Consider the following 14,327-nt stretch of genomic DNA (forward strand, 5'->3'; position numbering starts at 1 on the left):
AGACGCTGGCCTTTATCAGCACATCAGATGAATTGCGCAGATCATCCTCCGCCTTAATTACAAACAGACACCGGCTGACCTGCTGCTGATAGCGGCTCTGATGCTCATTTTCTGACCACCTAAGGACATTAAAGGAGAATTGAATCCCCGCAAACAGACACCGCGCATTGGTAACGACGTCGGCGTTCCATTTCAACACATGTAGACTCGAGTCAAATATGCAAAGTTCTATACGAAGCCAGCTGTGAAGTCATAATTGTGCTAAAGAGGGATGTATGAAAACACACACACACACCCTGGGTCGTCATGGTAACAAAGTCCATACACACAGCATTGGATCCACAGGAGAGGATGCAGTGACCAGTCGCTCATTTCCATTTTAATGAGACAGGATGCACGTGCCCCCCCCCCTTTGAAAAAAAAAAAATTGACTACATTCCAGAGATCTTAAATAACAGGGTGTCGTAATTGTGATGTAATTAAGGTAATTGTAAGAACATGTCACTAATATGGAATTAAGACACGTGGGAATCGCTTTAAATTGTGAAACCTTTTTTTCCCCATGACCTCTTTAATTAATGACCTCTTGACCTCTTTAATTAATGTGTTTATTTTATGACCAAATTACCAATAGCCTTGCGAGGTGCGGTTGGGAATTTCTGCTCGACATTACCAACGAGTTGCCTGAAAAGCACATTACAACCTTTTCGATCAATTTGATGGCAAACGGCAAACGCACTGAAGTCAATTTCACATGCTGTAAATATTATTTTCTTTTTTACGAAAAACACCTCGAGTGAGCACGGCGGTAGCAGCGGGTAATGTGGCGACGTTTTTACACCCCTGCGCAAGCTAGTTTCATCGTTTATCGGTGGCATCATTAATCAAGGAACGCTTGTAAAAAATGAACAGTTTGATTTTTAATGTCCCACCTGACGTACAAATAGTGTCGGAATCAGTATGCGCGTCACTGTGGAGTCGCTTGCTTTACAAGACAAACAAAAACAAAAAAAATTAATAGAGAAGATGATACAGCCTAAGTGAGTAAATGAATGTCATCTGCAATTAGCGGCTGCTATAATAGCGTCAAACAGAGCGGCCACGGCAGAGACAGGTCAGGAGTTTGCCATGTATCGCCGGGATTATATCCGCTCCACGTAGTAGCAGGTTGGACGCTTCCAGTCAAGGACGTCTCAAGGGCAGCCGGACCGAGCGCACACAATGCGAACAAGCGGCAGCTTCATAAAAGAGCAGGTGATTCATGCGCGTATGGTGAGGCCTAACAATGTGATACCACGGCAACGAGGGCTTGGATCCTTCCCCGGAGGGAAGTGCGCTACATCTTGTTGTCTTTCAACCACATCTTTTGGTTGGCACTCTGATCATTGAGAGCTTAGAACACTAATGGGTTAATGGGATTTTAAATAGGTACACTGTGTAAGAGATAAATAATAATAAGAGCAAAATGAGCCAAAGGACATTAGAGTATAGGAGAACTGAGGGTATTTTAAAAGTGCCGCATTCACCGACTGTACATGCCACTGTCGGAGACTCCTCACGCTTTGCTTTCAAGTCACAGTCGTGTCATCAAGCCATTAATATTGCATCATCAAATGATGAGTCAATCATTTGTAAAAAGAATAGCAGACCCTTACTGAACAATAGTATCAATTTGTGACAAAACGATATAAATATGTATGTAGATTTAGTATACTACTACAAGCAGACCGCAAAGTTATTGACCTCAAACATTCTGCAAGAAAGAGAAAAACTAACACGACAGTAAACAAATTATTTTGTTACAGTAAATAATGACTCCATGGGGATAGGGATAAAAATAAATAAATAAGATAGCTAGTTGTGTGAGCACAGAGGCTTTTTCTTTTTCTTTTAAAGATTCTCCCAAGAGGCTGTCACACTGAGCTAATCTCATCCCACGCGGATAGAGTCTATTAGCAGACAGCGGGTTCGAGGGTAGAAAAAGGTGAGTGGTAAAGCATGAGCATGATGAAGAACGGAGGAGAGGAGATGGATGGCAGGGCAAAGGAGGAATCCGGGAGGGTGTCGAAGGAATGTTTTCTTTAGCCCTCCCTCCCTCCCTCCCTCCCCACCTCGACGAGCTTGTCGTCGTAGGATCTGTAGGAGGCATTATTTCAAAATAGCAGCAAGACTAATGAGCTACAAACATCGTGCCGTGCTCACACTTAATATACGGCCCCTCTGTTGACGATATGGAACACCAACTCTTAATGTGTTTACAGTCGACGGGAAAATACGGACAGCTGAGAGGTTTCCACTTTTGACACCATTAACATGAATCTCGTTGTCCCTGGGTGCACACTCTGGCGCCAGACAAGACAGTTTGTCACCTCCCTGAACATTTAAGAATGACTCTCGCTGCTGAGGAGGGGCGGCTCGGAGGGTTTCAAACGTTACAAGATCGAGCCAGAAAAGCCAACAGCATGCGAAGGCAAAAACATATCTGATAACAATTAAGCATGTGGCGGAGGGGTGTAAATATGTGCCTCCAATCCGGCTGGAGACTACAAATCTCCCGTCTGTCACTTTGGAGCCTCTGACAGCTGTGTGATGAATGACTGTCATGAAACTGAGCTTGAAGAGCAAAAAAAAAAAAAAGCCAAAGAGAGAACACATGATATGTCCAACTCAGCATCCTTCAATTGTTTGTAATAAAGTACATCTATGTGTTTGTAATATTGTGCAAATATATTCAAACATATTGTATATACAGTTTATCATCGCTGTCAAATAAATATATGGTATGTCCCATTTCCATTTTTTTTTTTTCCTTCAAAAGCAATAAAAGTCTGTTTACAAAGACTGACTTCATTTCAATACACACCACTAATGACTTGGGTTAGGACAATTTAGTACCATCAAAGTATGTCAAAAATGTAATGTTTTGATACTTTGAAGCAGCCGTACTAATAAAGTCCATGTCAAAATGGTAACGCAAGGGAAAATGGCGTTTCCGCAATGTCATTAAAAAAAACGACCATCTATTTTCAATCTCTTAGGATGAGTTGGAGACTATTTTAGATGACTTTTGGGTGAAAGGCGGAGTAGGTCGGCATTTTACAAAGTCAGTTTAGAGGTCATTATCTGATTTGGTTCACTGGAAATATTTCAACATTTGTCATCTGCTCAAAACATTACATTCATAATTCCAGATTAAAATTAGGACATAGCGGGAGTAGTTATCACAAATGTACACTTTATGACGTATTCTGGCAAAAGCAGTTTTCCAGTCAATTATTTTTTCCAAGAAAGAGCTCAAACTTGTTTTCTTTTCCCTTTTGTGACCCTTGTCATCAAATAAAAAGGTACAGGATAAATACTATAGGTGCTGTTCTATTGTTATATCTGTGATGTTTTTTTTTTCCTTTTCGATTTTGAAAACCATTCCAGACAAGAGTAGCGAGAGGGGGGGGGGGGGGGGACGACTCTCGGTCACGGTGGACACAAGATACACACGTAAGATTGATATTGCTTCGGCTAAAAGGAGCCGTGTGGCGCCAAACACAGAGTGCTATATTATGATGCTTCTCGCGTCTGTTTGCCGATGCGACCTTGCCTGTCAAAGACTCCTAAGTGGTATAATTGCTGGTACAACCTTCAGGAGGTTGTGCACGCTTGTCCCCCCCCCCCCATTAGATTGAAGCCACTCTGGACAGCTTGGACATTTTGCATTAATGGCAGTCTCCGTTGCTTCCTTTCGGATCGCCGCCATTTCTCTTCTTTATGAGATGTGTCACATTGATTGCTTGCCCGGTCTCATGAAGGTTTACCTATCCGGACACAGGGCAGATGAGTTTCCATTTGCTACAAGTTGACAAGGTTATGATTTCATTCATGCTTGTTAGCTAGCATGATGATGCAAAAACAACGCCAAATCCTGAGGGATGAGACGTTTTGCGGGGATCCAGAAAGACATGAAGGATCTTTCTATCTCGACAAGTGAGAATAATAATCTCGGTGGCAATTCTGGCCATCGGCCGACACCGAGATTTGTATCCGTGTCTTGGATCAAGCGCAAGACAAAGGCAAATGATGATGGATGGCATCAGCGAGCAGGCAAAGGTAGAGCCAACACAAAGACACCACGGTGGCTCGCTGACCGGGCTAATGGTTGCCGCAGTAATCCGGCCCAGTTCGGCGAGCAAAGCCTCCATCTGTCACCGAGTTCCCCTCCAGGTGGGAGTGGGATGGCCTCCTCTGCCGTTCCCAAAGCGTTCGAACCCATGCCAGGTAGCAGGATCGCGCGACGACCTAATGTATTCACTCTAATTAAACGGCGCCGAGCACCACAAGTGCCCGGCTTCGAAAATAGAAACACCAACTGTTTGTATCGGAGGATGGCAAGACTGTATCGCGACCCCCCGGTTACCATCTGGATCACCTGGATCCAAGTAAAACCACAGAGTGGCTGATTTTTTTTTTTTTTCTTCCTCCCTGCCTTAATTAGATGTTGGGAGTTGGCAGGAAATGAGGGGGAAGAGATGAAGGATCACATTTAGTAAAGCGTATCAACATCCTGAATCCCTGGATAGCAATCACATCTGTTACCATCATTTCCACCTTATGAATTTGAATTTTAAAAAAGGAAAAAGTTCCCTTTTTACAAGCCAGAGAGATGAAAATGACCTAACAATTTTAAGAAATGATCCGATTGAGGCACACTGCAGTCAAATTGGCTTGAGGGGGACATTTCGAGTCATGCTCAGACTATTTTCAGACAAAGCCAGTGTTTAATATGTTATCTTTTGTTGTTGTTGATTTTGTCGTCAAGGGGGCGTTTCCTGGCAGCGGCGAAAACATGAAGTGTTATTGCACCAATGGCGGCGATTGTGAATGTTTATTGACAGCACGAAAAAAAGTCATTATTTGAAAGTTTTAAGAAAGTTATTTGCAACTCCTCATTGTGCACTCGCTGCTCCGACTTGGCTATCCCGTCGAGTCGCCCACATGCACGGTCTTGCCACATTATCGCGGCTGACCCACAAGCACTTCCCTGCCAATTTGCATAAATCACTGTCTGCATCTGCCAGTTACTAGGCAGCCATGGCGAGAGATGCCCAGAGCCCGTGCGGAAACAAGGCCACCTCGGAAAAGAAAAAAAAAAGGGACGCTCGCATGCCAGAGTGACAAATGTGAGCGGCTCTCGACTTTAGTGGAAGCTGTGTGTGTGTGTGTGTGTGTGTGTGTCTATGAAAAGTTGAAGGACAACATATTTTTTGCAGCTGACTGTAATGTGATTCAAGTCAAGGTCGATTAATTAATGAATGATTTTGTTGATCTTTTGATTAAATTCAATAAGCTGGCAGGTCTCATTGACGGGTCAAAAAAATTAGGTTTCCCTGTTTATTTTAGTTCTGATTTTGTGGCTTGCTATTCCTTCACTGAAATTGACAGCTGCAAGATGGATGCACCCGTAAAAGTATTGCTCTTTATATCTAGGGATGTACAAACTAATTTTTTCGATTGATATCAATCCGAGCATTGACTCTTTGATTACTCGCCAAAAGTTGAAAATTTCATTTAGCACAGTAACACAAAAAATGTGAACATACATTTCTTTCTGAAGCAGATGATTTGATGATATACCAAACTGCCACAGTACAGCGCTAACTACTGGTGAGGAGGACTTAGTCAGATTTTTGTTTGCCTGAAGTATTGTGGGTGTACAGATACCTCAAATTAATAGATATAAATTTCTAACTCACTTTGATTGAGGAAAACAAAACAAAGACTCACCCATAGTTGCAATCATTGAACCCAGCGACATGGCTGTTGATGAAATTAATTTCTTCTGTAGGCTGACTGATTTGGAATTCCTCTTCATGTGCCTTGACTTGAGGAGTACTGTAGAGAAATGTAGAGAATTAGAAACATTTACAAAACATACATTTCTCTAATTAGAGAGCAGATTCTTATGTGGTGACCCAAAACGAAGGACGATAAATAATGGTGGAAACGTGGAATGGGAGTCATCAAGCCATGATGATATCATCGACATGTGGAATACCATCAAACTTGAAAGGGAACACCATGAACCAACCATAAAAGCAAATCTGGGTTGATCATGAATAGGACGTTGCAAACAAACCAATAAATCCACATCGTTTAAAAAAATAAAATAGCTCGCTGGAGGCAATAAGACGGATCGGTTGAATAGGACTGCGGAAAAAGTCAAACTGTGTTTAAATTGCGGTAACAGTAGCCATACCGCATAATGTACTATTAAGATCGAAGCCACGTTTCATCAAAAAGTATTTATTTATTTTGCTAGCCGTGCTTTCGCTCACTGTGTTTTGTGCACAGAAGGTGCCCGAGGTCTGGTGTCACGCTGTGATAATAAAATGTACCCATCACTGACACTGCAGCTGTTTGTGCATCCCCCTACGGACCATCATTCTCACTGCAACACACGGCCCCCGGCTTACGTAATGCTAACATGCACAAGGGTAGCATGTGGAAGAAAAAGACAAAGAGACAGGGGAGGGGGAGCTGGAGGAGTCAGCCGTACAGTACAAGCATTGTTAATCTACTCGCTCAGTCAGGATGAATGATTTTCTTCATTTTGATGGTGCAGACGAGGTGAACGTCGTACAACCTCGAGATGAGTCATCACCTTGAAATGACAGCTCGCACAGAATTCAAGTGGAAACCTTTAGTTGTGGTTTGACAAAATTCCCTCACACACTTTTGATTTTTGCCCTCTGTTTTTTTTTCTTCCCCCTCACAGGCCTCGTGCATCAGTAGGTTTGTGAAAAACACCGTCACTGCGACAATATTAGAAAGGATGCCCGCGGGTGGTTCTTTGAAGCTAAACGCCACAGCCAGGCGGCTCCGTCGATAGCGTGCTACACTTGCTAACTGCACGGCGATGAGGATGATGCTGGTCTTCAGCCAGGCTGGAGGGAAGGCAAAGCAGCTTCCATCTCCAGTCAGGAGTGATGTTAAATCTTAATATCGCGGTCGCGGGCTTCAACAGCAGGGCCCGGGAAAATCTAACAGTCATTTGCTTAACAGAGCGTGCAACATTTGGCATGCAGCAACTCAAGTAGTTCATAATGCACTCATTTCAAATTAATATAACCAAAGTCACAGAGTGTCTGGTGTAACCCTTTGCTGAGTTATATCAGCGGTGTTGTATAACAAACACCATGCACTCGGGTACATACCAGGAGAGGAAAAAAAAAAAGATGGTCTTGGCTTAAAATGGCTTTTTAGGAGAATCGTGTTTAGGAGAAATGAGGCCACACATCTTAGAGCATTGGTGTCAAACTCAAGGCCCGGGGGCCAGATACATCAATTTATGTGGCCCGCAAAAACAAATTGTGCATCGACTTCCAACGGGTTTTACTAGTCGCTAATTTCAAAACTAGTTATTCATCGGTTTGCTGTGTACTTTATAAAGCGTTGGCAGTCATAATGGCCCTCCGACGGAAACTATGACTATGATGCGGGCCGCGACAAAAATGAGTTTTGCAACCCTGGCTCAGTGTCACAGTGTCATCAGCAGGATGCAGAAAGACTGGAAGTGGATGAAAAGTCCCACCTTGGTCCTATCGATCACTTTGAAGAGGAGCTACTCTGCATGTAATCAATAAGAGTCAATGGGGAAATATTTGTCATGGTAACAGCAGAATGTAACACAATGCTAAACAATATAAAGTCTGGCGAAATGGAGTTGTCATCCCAGCATTGTCCCTTCAACCCCACAGCAGCGACAACTGTCAAAACCACACAAGGTAGAAACAACACTCTGGAAACCTGCTCTGAACAAAATCACTTTTCTTTTCTTTTAAGAAATCTTTGCATCAGAAGTGTTGAGATGTTGAATCTCACGGCTCATCCCACCCACCGCTGGGATTCTTTGGCACTCCGAATGGCGGCGCCAACAGGCATGAAATCAGGCGCACGCTACAGATGCCGTTAGGGATTACCTTGGTATTTTCTTTTATGACACTGACGGAAATTCTTCAATTAATTGCTTCTCTCGTACCGGATGATAATTGGAGTTGTATGAAGACAAACAGCGCTCCGTCGGCACGCACGGCTCACAAACACTTTTAAAATGTGTCATATTTTTCAACTGTTATCACTGTTGAGTATTTGCAACTATCACTCAACTAATTAAAGAATTTTTCCCTGGCAACTTTCCTGGACTGCTTTCTTTCTGATATCCATATTTCATAAGCACTTCTCACCATTACCGCCCTCCTCCTCTTCCTCCTTCTAGCCCAGCTCTTTTTCGTGCCAGTACAGTTGACTGCACAACAGGGAGCAGCTTATATTCTCGGCTCTTCTTAATTATTAAAGCCATCCTCGACACGTAGTGGTCTAATCCATCCACACAACTTGCGGCAGAGAGTGACAAGTCTGCCTTTTTCCGAGGAATGATTTGTTCGTGCCAATCAACTTTCACCAGAAGTGAGAACTTCACTGAGGACTTAATATGTACAATTCAGTTTTATGATATTACTCATTGGATTTCGATCGGATTACATTTCACTTTTAATGTCATAAACAGGAGCATGGTGGCCATTGGGAATTTTGGGAGATTCGATTGGCCGCTCCATCTCAGGAGATTCATTCTTTTATTACTGTATGGAAGCCAGTTTAGGCTGTTAATTGTTTTATTTTTATTTTTTTTTAATCAGGGGAAGGCTAGGATGAATTATTGCCATTTTCTTTCATTTCAATGTAGAAAGATGATTTGGGATGCATACTTGTAGTTACAAGCATGGTTGCAACAATTATATATTTTTTTTAAAGAAACATGCATAGTAAATATAATATTTTCTACATTTACAACATGCCACATGATGTGAATAGAAAAAAATAAGGCTGGTACACATTTTTAGCACATTTGCATTTAAATATCTTAACTAGTACATGTGCAAAAATGATGCAATACTACAAAAAAAAAAGTCATTAATATTCATGCGATTTACAAACGCCCTGATTTTTTAAATTTGCTGAAAGTCGTTTAGTCAGTAGTGCTCATACTCGAAAGGGTGTGGGGTGGGGGTCTGTACTCTGCCTGATGGGGTCCTCAGCATGGCCTCTGACTTGGGTAAGGTCAGAGCGTATTGATTTTAAACAGCGTTCAATGAGACTGCATGCAGCCCGGTGCAAAAGAGACCACCCCAGAAACAAGCTTTGTTCCGCTGTATATTCATGACACGGAGTTGAACGTGGCAAAGCAGGATTTCGATACGACTGTCACCCTCACCTTCGAGAAAGGAGCAGCTCAGGGCATCCATTGAGGCACATACGCCACGCTCCATCCGGCCTTTGTGTGATCTGTAAGTAGGAAGGAAAATAGAGCAGGGGGTCTTTAATGTGCATGTAGTATACAATATATCCTTTTAATCAGAAAGCCCCCCCACACACACACACACACAGCCCCACCCGCCCGGCGGCAGTTTGGGATGAGAGTGACAGAGAGCCAGCACAAAGCTAATTCCGCCCCTGTCATATCTGATCGTCTCTTAGCTGGCAAACGAGCGGCAGTAATGACGCTAGTCCGATGGCCCGTTACACATTTGCAGGGCTAATGTTTGATTGAAATCAATCTGTGTTAATATGCGGGTTGGGGGGGTTACAGAGGGGATTTGGATGTGGAGATACTGGTTTTGTCCAGCTAATGTTTGAAATGAAATGACGTCTCTTTGGGATAACAAATGACTCATTTTGAATACGAGAGCTCGCTTGTCATTTGATGTCCACCAATAATGTTTTGGTTTGAGGTCTCGCGTAACATGATGTAACATCATGCATGCCAATTGTTTTCTATTTCCTCATATCATGGCAAAGCGGTGTAGTACTTAGTCACTCAACCACAAAAAGAATTCATTACAATAGAACTATATTGCTGTCATCATATTTGTTTTCATAAAAACCTTTATATCCTGAAATGTATATAATGCATTATTGCTTGGTGTTACTATGTGCAGTGGAAGAAAAATTTATCAGACATAAAATTGAGTATTCATGCAAACTGCTTGATTTACGGAAATCACAACCATAAAAAACTTATTGATTTCTAGATTCCAACATTAGCTTGTAATGAGTTAACCACTCAAACCATCGAGACGAACGTATCCCATTTTCATTATTTAAGTGTGAGATTGGCCAGTAAATGAGGAGTTCCACACTAAAACAGGAAGCATCTGTTATTCATACTAATTTGGCTTTCATTTTGCTCTATGGACTTAACATGAGAGTAACTAACAACATCATAAATCACACATCTCACCAACGCCGGACGATATTTTTCGGCGTCTTGAGCGGAAATATGAGCAAATCTTCCTTTTTATTCACGCCGGTGAATCACTGGGAGATTGCTCTCTCTGCTGCCATTAATCACAGCTTTTCTGTTGCTGATTGAAGAGGCTAATATGAGCAGGAATACCAATGAGCACAAGGAGGGAGAATGTGAAGCTCACTCAAAAATGGCAAAATAACTCAAGTGTCGGATTTGCAATCCGAACCTGATTTTGTCACGTCTTTTTTTTTTAATATGTATAAAAATTTGACGAATAAAGTTAATCACAATTTGGTCGTCTTGCCCTGTGATACGCGCAAACTCCATTAAACTAACGTGCTCCCCCCACAAGGGGCAATTTGGTGTCAGTGTGCATTTGAAAAAGTATGCAAATGAGTCAAGATGGTACTTTTGGGTAGTGGCATCATGCAAAGTCAAATCCAAAATAAAAAGTTGCTCCACTGATTGAAGAAACATGGGCAGGACTCTTCAGTGAAAGGAGCATTTTGTTCATAAAATTGAAATGGTGCCTCTTACAGTCTTCATATCTCCGCGAGTTTTTTTATTTTTTTTTTCCCAGGAGAACATTAAAAGAGGAAACTGTGCTCATGAAAATCTAATTTATTTCAGTTGTGAATATTTTGGAATGGAAACCCCATTTCAATACTAAATATTAAAATATATAAATAATATTAAATATTCTTTCTATACTTGGTTTGAGCGACAATTGCACCTGTGTTTGTTACGCTAATGCTCAATTTGCTAAAGCTCGCAAAACCAGCCAAGAAAAGTGTCCATACGTGTGTCAGTTAAACACGACCACTTACCCCAAAGTGTCTCTCTTGTTGTCCACCATGATACTGTTCTTCATCTTCACTTGTTGCTGAAAGTGAGAATTGTTTTATTATTTTTTTGCCGTAACACCAATATCATGCTGAACATTTCGCTAGCATTACCTTAAAGTGGTAATCCGCCATTGTTGAGAATGTTACCTTTGCAGGTGGTGCAATTACTTGCCAGCACGTCATTGGTCATTCGGGGGGGAAAAAAAGGTTAGTTATTTGATTGAGTGGAGTTAGAGCGCCGTCTTGTGGACACATTGTGTAATGATATCCTTCTAAGTGACTCCGAACATAACATTTATTTTGTTCCATGAAAAAAAAATCGGTGTTTATTCAATCATAATTGTATTTTGTATTTTACCCCAAAAATTGCCTGACCGGTTAATCAGTTGGTTTCTAGTATAAACAGAGCATGCGTAGTTTAAAAGTGTATATCAAGAATTTAAATAAAAGCAAAAAAAAAAATCAACTGACGGAATATTTCGGATTTAAATGGACCACTTTTAATATAAGACCTAAAACAGTCAGCCCTTGTCTGAACGAATTTTTTTTTCCAAATAGGTCATTTATCCACAACAACAAAACTTGTGTGCAGAAAGACAGAGATGGGGGGGGGGGGGGGGGGGAGAGAATCAAAGTACATATAGGCCCTGAAGGAAGTCATTGAGCTTTATCAGAGCTTTCTTTATTTGGCACATAGGAGACTCACTTGGGACTCTCCCGATGCTGACACTGCACTTATGGTACGGCGTAAAATTGCCTGTAAACACAGAGAGCAAAAGCTGTGCGCACTTCACTTCCTTCCTCATCTCTGTCGCTTCAAGAGATGTTCAGCTGTGCCGTGGGAAATTGTCCAACATTAAATTGTAAACAGGGTAGCCAAACCACAGGTCAGTTAGCGCCAGGCCTGGTCAGCCACTTGCTAATCGTGCATGCGTGGCAAATCGGAGAATCTTGAGATTTCATGTTGTGGCATCGGCACATATTCAGTTTAAGCGTGTGCTGCTGTTAGTGTTGGCTCGTGAGTATGTGAAATTGCAGTAGATAGATTGGATAACAATATATAGGCACGTATATATGCATACACGTTATTTAAAAACTACGATAAGTGTTTGAGAAGAATTGTTCAGTAGCTGCTGGTTGTGAAGTGAATTGAGTTCCCTGCCATCATGCATTTGTATCTCAAATGTTTGCTCCCAAGTCAAAGCTTAATCCTCTCGGCTACAGCCGGTCGTCATGGTAACCAAAGCTGGACTCGGCATCGGCCCAGCAGCACATGGGGCGGGATGAGGGCTGGCTCACTTACTGATTTGAGGAAAAACAAGAAAAATAGTGACAATTAGAAAGTGCACTTTATTTCTTGATCCTTGGCGTTATTTAGAAGTCAAAGTCAGCTTTGTTTTCACTTTTGAAATACTAAAGCACGCATAGCATCATCTACTAAATGTATCACCTAACACTCCTAATTGCATTTGTCCCTTTCCACATCCGTATTACATCAGTCACCCACTCGCTGTCTTTTAATGAAAACACAGGAGAGCGGGCTCATTCCGCTCGCCCACCCCGGCAAGGGAGCAGGAGGAGATAAGAATGTTGAGTGAGACTGAGAGACATGCTAAAGTGAAAAGAGACAAAGACTGGGGGAAAGGGAAGGGACTCCTGGGACCAAGTGCAAAAGCTGCTTAATTTCCCAGCACCATCTGTTAGCAGTGGCTGGCTTTTGAAAGCTCCACTTGTGTCAAACCTCCCACAACTGCACACCAGTGGAGCCGCCGCACTCACCCACACTTCAGCTGAGATGAATGAATCCACCTGCCTCTTTTCTAGGTCATCGGGAATTCTGTTTAGGCACAAATGGCAAGTAAATGGTGTTTTTTTTTTTTTTAATCTTTAATACATCCACTCTTTGCTTCATAATCAATGAGGGGGTGTTGATAGTGTAACCCTTCCTTATGTAGTGGCGGCCTGCAATATTATCTTTGATAAACAGTCTATGATTAATCTCAGTCGTCTGGCATCGATTGAAGACAAGCCCACAGGGAGTAGCGGGTGTACTGTATATTTACACTGGAGATACTCAGGACCTCTGTTCCACTGGGGGAAAAGAGGGGGAGGCATGGAAGTACCTCCAATGAAGCACATTTCCTCATTCTCAAGCACATGCAGGATTCCAAAACAGAACATGTGGCCTACATTTAGGATTTCAGGAGAGGTGGGTCAAATTGCAGGATTTCAATCAACAGGATTTGGGTAGGACAATTAGTACTGATTATCAGTCTGACAAAAAGTGTTATCGAACATGATCCCTATTTAAGACTGTGGTCCCTCTCTGAAATTAGTTTGCTCATTTACAAAGAAATTAACAGTCTCTTTTATGGTTGTTTTATGTCCAACCTGGGCAGAATTCCGGTTGCCACAATTTGGCTGGAGCCAGTGTGGCTGTGCAAAACACATAAACTCAGGAATACTTTTAAATTGCATTTGGAAAGGCGGAACTGTTGTTGCGCTCGAGAGTTTACAAGGGGAGGATTTGTTATGTGCAGAGTTTAAAGTAAATTTGGATTTTATTTGGGAAAAGCAGTGTATAAGATTCACACTGTGGTATGAGTGATACTAATTGTACGCGGGCTCCCTCTCGTGGTGAATGAAGAAAATACATTTTCCAATTTTTTATGGTATGGGGTCTCAGCTGGTTTTGTCCAAGGGACCACCATTATAACCAAGAAGCAACTCGGAGACCACGGCTTTGGCAACATGTTATTTTATTTTGCACCGTAGGAGGATAGATCTCTACAAGCTATTTATTTCCACCTGTGTGGCTATTTTGTAAATCTCAGCTACATTTAACATAATTTGGATAGCTAAATGATTCACAAAATTACCTGGAAAATAAATCAAGTTTAAATATTAAATCCATTTTAGTTTCGATTATTTTCCATTTTCAATTTCGCAGACCAACTGCAACACCGCCATTGACCACTAGAGGGTCGCAGACCACCGGTTGACAATCCGTCTTATAGTAATGGCTTTTTTATCCAGTAAAGTATAGAAGAAATATTTTTTTTCTTCCATTATCAAATCCAATTACAGTTCCGTTGTGAATTGACAAATTCAGCAGAGGGTAATTATTTCCCCCGTATGCACACAATATTTCTTTATAGCATCCTTAACAAAGAGCAAATTGTCAA

The 14,327-nt window shown here is 41.8% G+C and overlaps 1 protein-coding gene across 1 annotated transcript in view; it reads right to left on the reverse strand.

Annotated features, from left to right (window-relative positions):
• Nucleotides 1-11,327, reverse strand: part of zmiz1a (zinc finger, MIZ-type containing 1a) — a 110,261-nt gene extending 98,934 nt beyond the window's left edge. Inside the window, exons 1-4 of the mRNA XM_088385562.1 lie at nt 11,254-11,327; nt 11,125-11,180; nt 9,263-9,333; nt 5,776-5,883 (exon numbers count right to left, since the gene is read on the reverse strand). The gene's annotated coding sequence lies outside the window, so the exon portion shown is untranslated. The remainder of the gene's footprint in view (nt 1-5,775; nt 5,884-9,262; nt 9,334-11,124; nt 11,181-11,253) is intronic.
• Nucleotides 11,328-14,327: the final 3,000 nt, after the last annotated feature.

The sequence above is a fragment of the Syngnathus floridae genome, chromosome 9, assembly GCF_059516105.1.
Source record: "Syngnathus floridae isolate MCC-2025c chromosome 9, RoL_Sflo_1.0, whole genome shotgun sequence".
Lineage (NCBI taxonomy): Eukaryota > Metazoa > Chordata > Actinopteri > Syngnathiformes > Syngnathidae > Syngnathus > Syngnathus floridae.